Source organism: Ochotona princeps, chromosome 26, assembly GCF_030435755.1.
Source record: "Ochotona princeps isolate mOchPri1 chromosome 26, mOchPri1.hap1, whole genome shotgun sequence".
Taxonomy (NCBI): Eukaryota; Metazoa; Chordata; class Mammalia; order Lagomorpha; family Ochotonidae; genus Ochotona; species Ochotona princeps.
This window is the reverse complement of record NC_080857.1, coordinates 7,824,930-7,839,426: the sequence shown is the minus strand read 5'-3', so window position 1 is coordinate 7,839,426 and position 14,497 is coordinate 7,824,930. Positions and strand designations below refer to the sequence as shown.

General features: G+C 53.8%; 1 long non-coding RNA gene across 1 annotated transcript; it reads left to right on the top strand.

Annotated features, from left to right (window-relative positions):
• Positions 1-1,861: 1,861 nt before the first annotated feature.
• On the top strand, positions 1,862-11,112 carry LOC131478033 (uncharacterized). Its single transcript, XR_009244265.1, has 3 exons — positions 1,862-1,944; positions 5,647-5,772; positions 11,012-11,112. It is a non-coding gene; the product is annotated as an uncharacterized LOC131478033 (long non-coding RNA).
• Positions 11,113-14,497: the final 3,385 nt, after the last annotated feature.

Genomic DNA, 14,497 nt, shown 5'->3' with positions numbered 1-14,497 from the left:
ATCCAGGCAACCTGGCCCTGACCCTTGAATGGCCCCCAACCAGACAGGAAGCTTCCTAGGAACATCCAACTAGCAGCATCTTGTGGGCTCCAGAGACGCACTTGGCTTTGCAGGGGATGGTAGGGGATGGGGGGACTGCTCCTGGACCTGAGTTTGCTCTGTCCTGTTTCTCCCTAGAGCCTCCTGCAACATTAACTTGGAGATTTCCAGAGCAGGTGCTCCCTCCACCTGGGTGAGCCTTCTTTGCTGGACTTCTCAGCTCCTGTTCCCGCCTCAAGACCCAGTGTGGCCTCTTGAGTGCCAGGGACTGTGCTGTCCCTTTGGCTTGTCTCACAGGTGTTGCTCTGTATGGCAGGTGTCTGCCCTCAGTGCAGTTTCACCCCTGAGTTACAGCTCCTTAGGGCTGGGGTGATGTCCTCCCCACTGCTCCAGGCACGCACCTAGCAGGAAGAAAGACCGCAGTCAGTGGGTTCATTGGTCAGTCGCGGAGTATGTGAAGACTATGCCCTCACCAAATCAGGCTTTCCACCTTACAGCAGAGTGGGTCTCAGAAGGCCCTGCCCGCTGCTGGGGCTGAGACTCTGCCAGGCACTGCTGTCTCCTTGCTGCTGGTCTGGTTGGTCTCAGGATGACAGCACAGGAAAGGCACTGAGGTGGGAGGCAAGGGCTACGGTATTTCTGGGGAGGGCATTTGTCATTGCAGTTAATTTGCTGCTGGGACACTCACGTCCCAGATCAGAGTGCCTGGCTCCCATCCTCACTGCTCTGCTTCCAATCCAGCTTCCAGCTAGCATGCATCCTGGAGGGCTGCCGGTGGTGGCTCAAGAACTTGGCCTCCTGCCACCCATGTGGGAGACTATGTGAGTTCCAGGCTCCTGGTTCCAACTTGGCCCATCTTTGGCTGTGGTGGGCATTTAGGGAGAAAACCAGATCTGAGCTCCTTCTGCCAGGAAAGCTGTGTTCTCAAAGCTAGGTTGGGCAGGGCAGGAGCAGCTGCTGGTGGGGGCTTGGGGGTTGGACCCTAGCCCAAGCCGACACATCTGTCATTCACAGCAGGTAAGAGCTAGCTTGTCACACATAGCCAGAGAGAGAGAGAAAGGGACTCACTCAAGACCTGAAGCCGGACTGGAACCCAAAACTGCCAGCTCCTGCTGCCAAGTGTCCAGAGGCAGGAGTCGTGATGGGGGCTCCTGGAGTAGATGACCGGGCTGTCTGTCACCAGGAGCCTGTGGGCATCCTGGCTGGGGTGAAATACACACACAAACACACACACACACACACACATACACACACACACACACACACACACACACCCCACCACCACCACCACCACCACCACCACCACCACCACCACCCCACCCCTCCCTCGAGGTGCTTCAGTCCAGCCAGCACCATCTGGCTCCCAAGTGCCCTGGGGAGTGTCCTGGCTGTCTCACTGGTCCTGGCCTGCAGCCGCCGCTGGAAGATGCCCCAGGGTGTCACCCAGTGGTAACAGTAAGTCCTTGCTAGGGTGACCAGGCTGGCCTAATGGCCTACAGTCCTGGCCTGCCCTGGGTCCTCATGATGGACAGGGGCAAGAAGCCATTCTGGGTCATAGGGAGCAGGGTGCACAATAGCCATGCGAGTCACACTGGTCATCCCGGGTCACTTTTACGGAGGCAGGAGCCAGGTGGGGTCAGGGGGTCCAGGGACAGCCAGCTCCCCTGTCCCTGATTCCCCCCAGGATCTTCTCTGGGGTCCCTGGGTCTCTGCAGGTCCCCAGGGAGAAGCCTACAGCTCAGTGAGCTTCGATGGGGCGGGGTGAGAAGAAATTATATCTTTACTTTCATAACAAACTAAAAGTGAGCATCTGTTTCCACTAGGTGTGGAGACCACGGAAGGCTATGACCGCCCCAGCTGACGTCTGTGGCTGCCGATGGAGATCACGGGCATCTTCATATCCCGGTATAGTTCAGAAATCTCCCACTTGGTCATCCCCATTTCAAAACAACAGTGAGAGGAGCTGGGCCCCTCTGGTCCAACAAGGTCACACACATGTCACTGTGTTGCATTGCTCTAGAATCCAATGCCTGCCTGTGTAGCATCATTGCTTTCAAGGAGCGTCCTGTGTATTTACCTTGATGTAGCTAAGGGCATTGCCTCGACCAGGGTCTGCAGCAGCCAAAGAGCTAAGATTCCCTCCTTTTCCTGGAAATTGATGGCACTGCTAGGACCTGCTCCCTCACGCAGCTGCCTTGAATGCTGGGTGCTCAGAGCCCATGGCTGCTGGTTCCGTTTGTTAATTTTTCTCTGGTGCCGCTGCTGCTGCCATTTGCTGCCCTCTGGTGGCCACAGCGTGGCCCATCCCCGACAAGCTGCTGGAAAGGCTGTGGCAGGTGTCTTCGCTCAAAGCTTGTGGGTTCAGCTCAGGGTTCACTCGGACTGATAAGGATGGTGGTGCTTCTTGGACTTGGGCCCGAGGAAACCAAAAAGGTGTGCAGTTCTCATGAGGTCTCGGGGAACAGTAATGGTTCTAGGCACTGACCTTGGCAGAGTAGTCAGCCTCAGCCACTGGGCATCTTTGATAAGCATAAAGCTCTGTGAACTTTCCATAAGCGTGGGGTGGTAGGAAGCAGAAGGCAGGGGCCACTGGGCAACTTGTCCCAACACTTGACCTCTGAGCAGGCTTTAACCTGAGCTGCTGGGGGAGCAGGAAAAAGTTTTGTTCCCACTGTTGATTTGGGCTGAACTCCATGGATCCCAGGAGATGAGCCCCACCTGGAGGGGAGGGAGCAGGCTCAAGGAGGGAGGGCTGGTTTCGGGTTTTGCCAGGCCTCTGGGTGTGCTCACGATGGGGATTGACAAGAACTTGGAACTGGACCTGAGGGGAGAGCCAGAGGCCAGGGCACCTGAACTTTCTCAGGCATGAAACAAGCAAATCATCCAGAACCTGGCAGTCCGTTAAAACACACTCGGCACCTGCTGACGTTGTCATCCTCAGAGTTTAGGCCCACACACCAGGAAGATGTCTGTGACCTTGTCACCATTTGTGCCATGGAGTGGCCTAATGCCTCTGTCTCGGCCATCCCTGTCAGCCTTCCAGCAGCCAGCAACATAGTTTGAGCAGGTGTCATGGGCCCCATCAGTGTCAGTGTGTGCTCACGCATGCGGACTACGGTAATGATCTGTGTCGTGAGCCTCAGGCTCAGGATACTCATGGCTCCCTCCAGAAATCACCACATTGAGTATGAGAATCTGGGCTCCACACCCATCCCACAACCCGGCGCAAGGGCCTGGGAAGGGACCAGGAGCCTACCTACAACAGGCCACTTTGCAGTGGAATCTGCCTTTGTTTGGTGCGTACTGCCGAGCAGACACTAAGCCAGAGCTGCAAAGTCGACTTCACAGCACACAGCCGGGGAGACCTGGCTTGGCAGTGAAGTGACCCTGCTTTCCATGGCCTATTCTGCCCACACACTTTGCTTGATGTACCCTGCTTTGTTTTCTGTGAACTCCAGTGCCTCACTCCATCAGTAGAAAGAAGCTGAGGCAAGCGATATCACCAATCAGCACGCACGGTGAGCTGTGGACCAGTTCGCATGGTCAGAGCTCGACCACCATCCTCCTTTTCCTCCTCCTCCTCCCACGAGCAGAGCTACTGTGGGGGAAAGAGGGGTCTACTACTCCACCTGGCTCTCTGGATGGTAGCTGTCGAGAGCTTAGCCTTTTCCTCTTCCAGCTACAGGAACCCCAGAAATCAAGGAGCCTTCCATACTGACCTGCAGCAATGGCCAGGGACGCCCCAGGTTTCTGGCCCCAAAGCCGTGCACAGCTGTGGGCCTGCAGGGCGTGAGGGGAGAGTTCTCCAGCCACAGAGCTCAGTGCGCCTCAGTTCTCAGGGACACAAGCTGCAGCCCTAAGTGCTCCCTGAAGCCTGGAGTGTGGGGCTCCACCCAGGCCTCCCACGTAAGTGTAGGCTCCCAAGGAGTTGGGCCATGCTCTGCTGCCTTCGTAGGTGTATTGGCAGGGGGCTGGACTGGAAGTGGGGCAGCCAGGACTTGAACCAGCACCCATATGGGATCCTGGCATAGCAGGCAGTCCTTTAACTGACTGCACCACAACCCCAGCTCCGGGTTGGCTCCCTACCAGCTGCCCTCCCACCTCCTCACCCAGGCAGCTGGTCTTAGAGCTCAAGCATGTCTTCATGATCTATGTTCTGACCACCAGGAAGTCTCACACCCCATCCTAACAGAAGGGCAAACCTTGAATTTGGCCTTCTAAAACCATCTGGGAGTGGGAAGGCTTTGAAACAACAACAAAAGCTGAGAAGGAAACCAACCGTTTACCTGGTGTTGCCCATCCGAGCCTTTGCTGGAGGTGGCATTACAACGAGGAGACACACGAGGGCGCTCTCACTAGCTCGCACTCAGAGGAACACGGAAATCAACTGGGTCAACCACCCTGGCCCGGTACTGCATGGGATTTCGTACTGCTTGATTTTGAAAGCTCTCCTGAGTGTGTTGCTAACACAGTGGCTCCTGGAGCGTGAGTCCAGATGGAGGTTTCCAAGAGTCCAGGTCATGTCTTGGAGGGTAGTGATGGTGGTGGTGGTAGTGTGTATGTCTCCACCGTATGCAGCAAACATCTCTCCCACCAACTCCCTGCTGTGGGCATCACATGAGGTGCCAGCCCTCCGATCCTGCAGCCGTGAAATTCACTGTAGTGGAGAAGAGGTGACTGCCAGGCGGGGACAGCCACAAAGCATCTCAGACTTCAACATGTAAGCTTCTCTTAGTGATAGATTCTGTACTTAGCACCTCCCACCCGTGTTACACTCCTAGCCAACCAGTTTTGCAGGTGGTTTCCAAAATCCTGAAAACCAACAGTTGCATTCATCAGTTCTTCCCTGTATCTGTTGACACCTCAAAGTTATATATCAGTAGTTTCCACGAATTAGCTTTCTGTTAAATGTTGAAAAACAAAAAAAGTTTCTGTGAAATCCAAGACTTTGTCAGCTCCTGTCTGCATTACATGAACACCTAATATGTGGATGGGAGTCTGAGGGAAATGAGCCGCAGCCCCTTTTCTCAAGGCGCCAGGGAGGAGTAGGGTAGCTCAGGAGAGCTGCAATGCCACAGGAGGTGGCCAAAGCCCGCGACAGGGAGTGACCATCGTCCAGGTCCTGCTAGAACAGGCTGAGGAGGAAGCAGAGCCCACTTCCAGACAGTTCCAAGTCTTGAGTGACAGCTGACTCTGGGCCAGGCACGTGGCTTTCCGGTTTGATCTTGGCAGCCGTGCAAGGCATCACCATCATCATTTTGTAGTAGAGAGAGGATCATTAGAATAAAACCACATCTCAGACCCCAGTGCAGCTGCTGCAGGAAGGCCACTGCTAATAGGTAAGGGAGAGGACTTTTAAAGAACAGAAGTAGAGAGGAGACATCAGTGCTGGGAGCAAAGCCGAAGTGACCGTCCCTGGGGCCCCCGGCGCTCCCGGCTGCTGGGAATCCGAGCAAGGTGGCCTCGTGCCTTCCGGGAGCTCCTAGGCACTTCCTGACATCAGGGGCTGAGTGGATGGAATCTTCCAGATCTCAACCTGGACCGTGGCCATGCCTCCTTTCTTTCCCCAAACTCAACTCACTTTCCCCTTTCCCTTGCTAAAAATAGGAGCCAGCTGTGTCCATGGCACTTGAATGAGCCGTAGGCCAGCTCGTTCCAGGCTTGGTGCTGGCAAAACAGGACATTGGCCAAACCGATGTGGAGGTGCCATCTTGCTCACCACACGTGGGGCAGGTTAGAGAGGGTGGGACTTGCTGGGGTAGCTGGGCACTGTCCCTCCTCTTGTGGGTCTCGGGGTCCTCCGCCCTGGCTGTGTGCAGCATGATGACCGACCTGAAGGTACCAAGGAAGGTCCCCATGGCCCATCACACTCCCCGACCCCTCTCACCCCCGGCCCCGCCAATGTCCACCTCACCAGCAGAGCATATGGCAGGCACGCTCGTGGCCGTGGAGCCCGATGAGAGGACCACATTGGGAGCTAGCGTGATTCTCAGGGGGAGGGGCAGGCCGCAAGCTGTCCCCATGGGGTGCATTTCTAGAAGGCTTGGACTTCTAGAAACCCAAACGCACCAGGAGGCTGAGATGCATGGTCTCCAGGGACAGACAAGGGCAACTTTCATTTTCTTTACTTCATTGTTGCAAATCCTGAACTCGCCATGGGGAGTTGCCAGATGATTTTCTGAACCGAGAGGGTCGGGGAGCTGAGAAAAAGTAGGGAGAATGGTTCCTGGGAGACAATGCTCCATTGCAAACCACGCTTAGAACGTGGTCTATGTATTGAGTAATGTCCCTCACCTTGCCCTTGTGTGCCCTTGCGCTGGGGTTGGTTACAGAACCATGCGTGTAATCCTTGGCAGCAGGGACGGCGGGGGTGGGGCGATGCTGCTTTGGGGACCTGGTGGGGCCAGCGACTGTAGCAAATCTGCAGGATGAATGCAGAATGGGGTGTGGAATGGATAGGTGGGCTACATGGGGGTGCTGGTTTGCTGACAGCTGTTTGGGGGACCTTGATCCCCATTTATTATAAAGGGACTTGATGGGGAGGGGGATTTCTTCATCTGCTTGGTTTGCTTCCCAAATGCCTACGAGCCCTCTGTCCAGTCTCCCACCCCGATGGGCAGGGCCCCAGGTTCTTGAGTCGTTACCTGCGGTCCCCCATGATGCACATTAGCAGGAAGGTGGCTTGGAAGGAGAGCAGATGGGACTCCAATCAGACACGCTCACAGGCCCCCTCCAGGGAGTTCCAGCTGATCTACCTCTAGGAGAGGAAGGTCTAGTCTCAGGTGGCCAGGGGGCGCTGCTGAGCATGTTAAATCAGGTTCTTTTCAGCAGACGCTCCTGAGTGTTTCTGTGTAGATTTTAGCTCCATGTGTGCCCACTGGGTGCTGTGCTGAAAGCTTAGCCAGTTCCAACCTCCCAGAGCCTCCCAATAGATCTCGGCTCCATTTAACAGTTGATGAGACCCAGGTCAAGTGAGGGACCTTGCCCAAACCCACGTACCCAGCAGGTAGACGGGGCAGAATGAAAACTGACTCCCAGAGGCAGGGACGGGGTGCTCTGGGCTCACCTGGCTCACACCCCATCCCCCTCTCTGGACCTTCTCTTGGGCTAGGACTCTGAGTCAAGGGTGCTGGCTGCCCTCTGCACCTTGAATGTCTGGGCAAGGCAGCTGTGGCCCCTGGCCTCCTGATCCCCACTGCTCAAGCAGAAATTCAGTCATGTTCATGTGTTCAGTCATTCTGCAGAAAAGGGTTTTCTTTTTTTGTTTGTTTTGTTTATTTTAATTCCCTCTGGTATTTTAAAAATGATTTATTTATTTTTATTGGAAAGTCAGTATTACAGAAAGAAGGAGAAACAGAAAGATCTTCCATCTGCTGGTACCCAAGTGGCCACGACGGCCAGTGCTGAGCCGATCCGAAGACAGGAGCTGCTTCTGGGTCTCCCGCACGGTGTAAGGTCCCAAGGCTTTGGGCCATCTTCTACTGCTTTCTCAGGCCACAAGAAGGGAGCTGGAAGGGAAGTGGAGCAGCCGGGTCATGAACCGGTGCCCACATGGGATCCCAGCTCATGCAAGGTGAGGATTTTAGCCAGTAGGCTATTGCACCAGGCCCAGAGAAAGGTTCTCTTAAAGGCACAGTGACTTCTGGCTCTATGCACACACATACACCTTTGTGTCAACACAGAGCCCTCCATGTGGTCACGCTCACAGTGGACTTCTGTTTATGTGTGTATGCATGCACCTCTGCAAGGCTTCCTCCCTCACGAACATGTTGCCCCGGCTGCTGGCTGCTCCTGATGAACACACAGTCATGAGGCAAGACAACCTTGAATGAATGAGCTGGTGAACCCTGCCTTCAGCTTAGGTAAAAAGAGGAGTTGGGAAGCAGATCCATTGCAGACCTGGTGCACCAGGGACCCTCAAAGATCACCTGGAGCCCTTCACAGAGGCTGTGGGCCCAGGCCTGCAGCAGGGGCTCGGGAAGGGGGAATTCCAGTGGTCTAGCTATGGAGGGAGGATCTGACCCACAGAAAAGCATGGGACTTGGCCTCCGCGGCAGCAGATGGGCGGACACGGCGGTACCAACAGCACGCCTGGTATTGCTCCCTGGGCATGCTGAGAGCCTCACAGTCGGTGTTGGAAGCATATTGGCTTGTGCTTGAGATGCCTGGAGAATGGAATTTTCCATAGCCTTTTTGAGGTTTCCTCGTCTATACCGCTGACAGCTTACAAGTGTGTGCTCGCTCACTTGCTGTCTCTGTCTCTCTCTGACTCAAGTCCTCAGGTCTTTGCAGCTCACGTGGGAGACCTGGATTGAGTTCCTGGTTCCTGGCTTCAGCCTGACCCAGCCCTGGGGCGTGTGGCTATTTGAGAACTTTAAACCAGTAGGTGCAAGTTCTGTCTCTGTCTCCCTGTGTGTGCATCTGCAGCAAAGAAATAAAACCCACAGAGGAAAAAGTGATCAGAACTGCACCAGAATTAACCGCTACGAACGGTCTCCTGGTATTTGCCCAGCAGGCCTTGTCTTCAATGGTGACATCCCCCCCGCCCCGGCATGTGGTTGAGCCTTGGCCCCCTCGTTCCTATGACGTCATTGTAGAACCGGCTTTTGTCACTCTGGAAGTACATCACCAGCATCTGTCCAAGGCATCAGGCATACTTTTACAGCATCCCCGTTATTGTTCGTGTAGGATCCCTTTGTCTCCCTAGCATGCTCGTAACTGAAGTGGCATGCCTACCCCTGAGTCCTTCACTGGGAATGCCAGCTCCTACTCATGCACTGAAGTGAACATGAGCATCTGAGACCCAGGTCACCCTTGGGTTGGGACGGCAAGAGAGTTCTAGAAGTAGACAGTGGTACTGCTTACACAAGATTGTGTCTACCACTAGAAAGTGAAGTGGTCATTCTAGGTTGGGGCATTTTTGCCACCATTGAAGCTTTTCTAGAAGGGGGCAGGTTTGAGCCTAAGTACGAGGTGTTGGTTAGACACGCCAGTGGAGTGACTGAGGAGACAGACGTGGGGGCAGTCTGGGCCAGCAGGATGAACCGACGGCTGCTGGTATACTGAGGACTCCTGGGTCAGGAGCCTGGATGACACCACTAGGGAGTGAGTGGAGACGGAGCAAAGGACCCGGATTGAACCCTGGGATGCCATCCAGTCCTCTCCCTCCCCAACTTCCTCACCTCCTTCCACCACTGTGAAGAGGCCCAGGAGAGGGGAGGAGCCGCCAGCACAGGGCATCAGGAGCCAGAGACTGCCCCCTCGCCAGCTGGCACTGGCTGCCACCTGACCATGGCATGTGTGGATATTTTTAGGCCCTGCTTTCCCAGAAGCAGCTCTGTCCTCTGTGCGCCATGGGTTCCCCGGCCCGCCGGCCTCGCTCCAAACTGGGTCTCGCCCACGCAGCGGCACAGACGGTGGGATTTGCTGTGTTGGTGCCAATGTTTCATTACATCTGAGGGAAGAAAGCAAAAGCAATTTGGCCTTTGAATACAAGTTGTTCTGGGGCTTTTTATAACTGACGCCTGGGAAGTCTTGCACAGAGCAACAGGAAGAAGGTTGTTGTTGGTCACCGGAGGAGCCTGCGTCCCTTACCCTCCTTGCAGAGGCTCTGGGGCCTTCCTCAGGTGGACCCCACTTTGAAATTCACTTTGTGCCTCACGTGGCCTCTGGCCCCTTTCCCTTGGCCCCAATTTCTAGAAAAGAAAAAGGAGACTTGTTGGGGCCTAGCATGATGGCTTATTGGCTAAATCGTCACCTTGCAAGTTCTGGGATCCCATATGGGCGCCGGTTCGTATCCAAGCTGCTCCACTTCCCATCCAGCTCCCTGCTTGTGGCCTGGGAAGGCAGTGGAGGACGGCCCAAAGCCCTGGGACCCTGCACCTGCGTGGGAGACATGGAAGAAGCTCCTGGCTCCTGGCTTTGCATCGGCTTAGCTCTGGACAGTGGGCATTTGGGGAGTGAACCAGCAGGTGGAAGGTCTTCCTCTCTGTCTCTCCTTCTTTCCATAAATCTGATCTGCCTTTCCAATAAAAATGAATATATCTTTTTAAAAATATATTTTGAAGAAAAGAAAAAAAGCAGAATTGTTACCTAGCACCCACATGTGCCGCGTCCCAACCAGGAATCTGGGCATATCAGGTCCCACTTCCCTCCCAGGCATCCTGGGAGATGAATATTGTGTCATTGTTACTGTTTTATTATTTATTAGAACCCATGCACTTCCATTGGCTTTTATTCCCACATGCTACAGGGGCCCCCAGCTGGGCCCAAAGCCAAAAGCCAGGGACTCTTCCAGGTGACTTTCACAGACAGGTGTGTGACGCTGCTTAGGCCAGCTTCACGTGAGGCATGGTGACTGCAGAGCACCCCTCCTGGGTCCCAGAGGCAATCCAGAAGCTTCCATAGAACATGGGGACAAGAAATGCCAGGTCTGCCATACAAGTGCCTAACCCTTAACCCCAAGCCTCAATTCGAAGACCTTGCCTCACTATTCTGGAACTTTCCTGAGTCTATGCAGTGAGAAACAAGGGTGAGACACTGCTGAGGTTCGCAACAAGGATGGGAACCCTGGAGCCGACATGCAGGCTTGGCCTTGCCCGAGTTACTTGGGTGCTGAGCCTCAGTGGCAATCATGGTTCTTATTGCACAGAATCCTTGTGACAGCTAAGTGAGAACATGTGTCCAGTGCTTAGCAGAGGGCTGGCACAGTCACCAGGGGCATGTGAGTGGGTACCTGCCATGCAAGATGCAGCATGGCGCCCACTGGCCTGCTGCCACCTCAGCCCCTACCAGGTTTACCTAGGACCAAAAGCAGACCTGGGTGTCAGTATGCCACAGCTGTGGCTCACCCAACAGAGGGTTTTACAGTAAACATCACCCTCACAACACTCCCCAAGGAAGCTGTTGAAAAGCCGACATGAGTTCCCACCTGACAGCAGGCTAATATGACTGCCTCTGTGTCCATTCCCAGGGTGCTCCGAAGATACCGCTCCCACGGGGGACCACCTGTGGCGGGATGGCGGGAACTGGGCAAGCGTTTCTGTGTGGACACAGCAACTCCCCATCACCAAGTGACGTCATTCCTATCCCAGCTCAGGTGTGTGATGCAGGGCAAGCACACATGCCCTGGGAGGCCAACAAGACGGGGTCTGATGGACCAGCCTAACGGTGAGGACCAGCCTAACGGTGGGGTGGGGGCTCCCTGGTCTGCAGGGAGAGATGGCATGTCTTCCACAGAAAACGGGGAGAGACCAGAATTAGCAGGAGGAGAACAGTGAGAGCTGACAGGCTCCAAGACCTTGAGTCATGCTCCACTGAAGTGCAGTGGAAGCATTTCAGTTGGAGGCATCCTTTGGAAAATGAGAGAATTGTCCTTGCATAGGTACGGTCGTACGGGTGAGGACTCATGAAACTATGTGTGTGAGTGTGTGTGTCCCCTGGGCAGGGGCCGGGCATTTTGAACAATGCTTCATCATATGCAAGGATGTGTTATGGATCTTACAACTTGTAATACAATGTTTTGCAAAATTTTCATTTGTCTGTTTTTGAAAGATGTATCTATCTATTTGAAAGGCATAGGGATGGAGAGAGAGAGAGAGAGAATGAATCTTCCTTCTGCTGGTTCATCCTCCAGATGGCTGCGACACCCAGAGTTGAGCCAGCAAGGAGCTTCTTATCTCCCACGTGTGTGGAAGGAACCAGGCACTTGGGCCATCCTCTGCTGGTTTCCCAGACGCATTAACAGGGAGCTGGAACAGAAGTGGAGCATCTAGGACACAAACTGGTACCATATGACATCAGCACAGCAGGTGGCAGCTTTACCTGCTATGCCAGAGTGCTGGCCCCTACAAAATATTTTTTACAGCAACCCATACTAACACATTTAGATTACAAACCAATACACACACGCACACTCATGCAAAGGAAATTGCATAAGCCAATGCTCTTTTTTTGTTTGTGTTTTGAAGATTTTATTTATTTTTATTGCAAAGTCAGATCTACAGAGAAAAGCAGAGACAGAAAGATCTTCTCTCCACTGGAACACTCCCCAAGTGGCTGCAACAGCCAGAGCTGAGCCAATCTGAAGCCAGGAGCCAGGAGCAGGGAGCTGGAAGGGAAGTGGAGCAGCTGAGACACAAACCAGCACTGATATGGGATCCCGACATGAACAAGACGAGGACCCCAGCCACTAGGCTACCGTGTCGGACCCCCAATGTTGCCTCTTGCTGCGGGCAGTGTTCTCTGCTATCTTCCATCCCAGTCTGTGCCAGTCTCCCCCATGATGCCTCATTCTGCTTTTGAACCACACTGACCAGGTGACGGCTTCTTTCCCTGGCGCCCTTGGACTCTGGGTGGGCATTTGGTGTAGCACTGAGGCTGCTCGGGCTGCTCACATTCCGTTGAGGAGGAATTAGCCAGCCTCCCAGCTCCTCTGCTTCTGGCCCAGCTTCCTGCATAAGGGAGCAGAACCTGACGGCCCACGTCCTTGGGCCTCAGCGCCCCCGTGTGGGACACCTGGACTGAGTTCCCAGCTCCTGCCTTCAGCCCAGGCCCGCCATGCCTGTTGTGGGCACTTGGGGAGTGAACCGAAAGATGGAAGATTTTCTCTCTCCCTCCATCCCTCCCTCCCTCATCCCCTCTGTGCCCGCATGGCAGACCTGGAAGAAGCTCCTGGCTTCTGGCTGCAGATCAGCCCAGCTCTTGTCACTGTGGCCAGTGGGGTGGAGTGAACCGATGGATGGAAGGCCCCTCTCTGTCTCTCCTCTATCACCAGGCCTTTCAATAAAAATGAATTTTTTTCTTTAGAAAAAGAAATGTACAGCAAAAGCCTTCAGAGTTAAAATGTTCTTATTGTAATGAAATATATGTATATCTATATACATATACATAACATAAAATTAATTATCAGCTTAACCCTTTTTAAAAAGATTTATTTATTTGAAAGAGTGACAGAGGGAGAGTTCCCTCCCTCAATGGCTGTAATAACCAGGTCTGGACCAGGCCAAATCCAAGAGCCAGGAACTTCATCCAGGTCTCCCGTGTGGGTGGAAGCGACCCAGGCGCTTGGACCATCCTCTGCTGCCTTCCCAGCCTCACTAACAGGGTGCTGGCTTAGAAGCAGCATTGTCAGGACTTGAACCAGCATTCCAATATCGGATGCCAGTACCTCAAGCAGCAGCTCACTCCACTACACTACAACAGGGACCCAGTTCAATCATCTTAAAGCATGCAGTTGAATGACACCAGATACGTTCATGACGTTGTCCAAGCTCCACCCATCTTGAGAGTTCCTTTGCCTGCTCAACCCAAAACTCTTTGTGAACCCCCCCAACTGTACTTGCCCTCCTGCTGGCTCCTGGCACTCAAAGACTGACTGATCAGTGAGTGGTTTGAGAGGCAGAGAGCTAGAAACAGAAAAAGCTCCCAAAAGGCCCTTAACAGCCCACCTGGGCCAGGCCCAAGCCAGGATCCAGGAAACCCTCTTCCAGTCTCCCACGTGAGTGGTGGGGCGCCCAAACACCTGGGCCCTCACCTTCTACTTTACAGAATACACACTGGCAGAGACCTGGGCCCAGGAGCAGAGCTGGGATTTGAGCCCAGGTCCACTGATAAGAAAAGAAACGTCTTAGCCAGCCTCTTGGCTGGGAGGCCGAAAGCCTGTCCGCGACTCCAAGATTGTGACTCTTCCTCTGGGCTCCCGACACTCGGAACTTACAGTGTTTGTCTTTTTGTGATTAGCTGGTTTTATTTGACATAATTTTCCCAGGTGCCCTCATGTTGTAGCATATGGCAGAATCTCCTATTTTTCTGAGGCTGGGTAGTAATCCTTTCCTGTCCATCCCAGATTCTGTGTGCCTCTTGCCCTCCAGTGCCCACCTGTGTTACTTCAACCCACTGCCTCCATGCCTGAGGCTGCTGGGGACACAGGTGTACAATTCCCCCTGCCCATCCCCGCTGCCAGTCCTGCCGGGCACATCCCCAGGAGGAAAACGGCAGCAAAATCTATTTTCGATTATTTATTATTTTTTTTTTTTTTTGGAGAAACTTCAAACCGTTTTTTATTGCAGAGTTGGGATTTTGAAGAATTCCATCTTCGGGGTATTTTGAGAGATGTGAAATTGTGATTTTCACGTTCTTTGGAGGATTATCAAAGCAACCTTCCTGTTACTAACATTAACCGCAGCAGCCCATCCAGAGGGCTCCAGCTTCCCATTTAACCCTCTCAGTGCTGGATAAGGTAGGTGCTGTCGGGTCACCTGCACACACAGATGAGGATGGTGTCTAACTGGACACGACTAACCCAAGGTCAGGAGCAGGAGGCCCCAGGTGGAATCTGGGCCATCTGACTCTAGAATCTGCCTTGTGACGCTCGCTCCGTCTCTCCTTCTCTCTGTAAGTCTGCCTTTCCAATACAAGTAATAAATAAGTAAATATATGGAGGCGCTTTCTCCTGAAG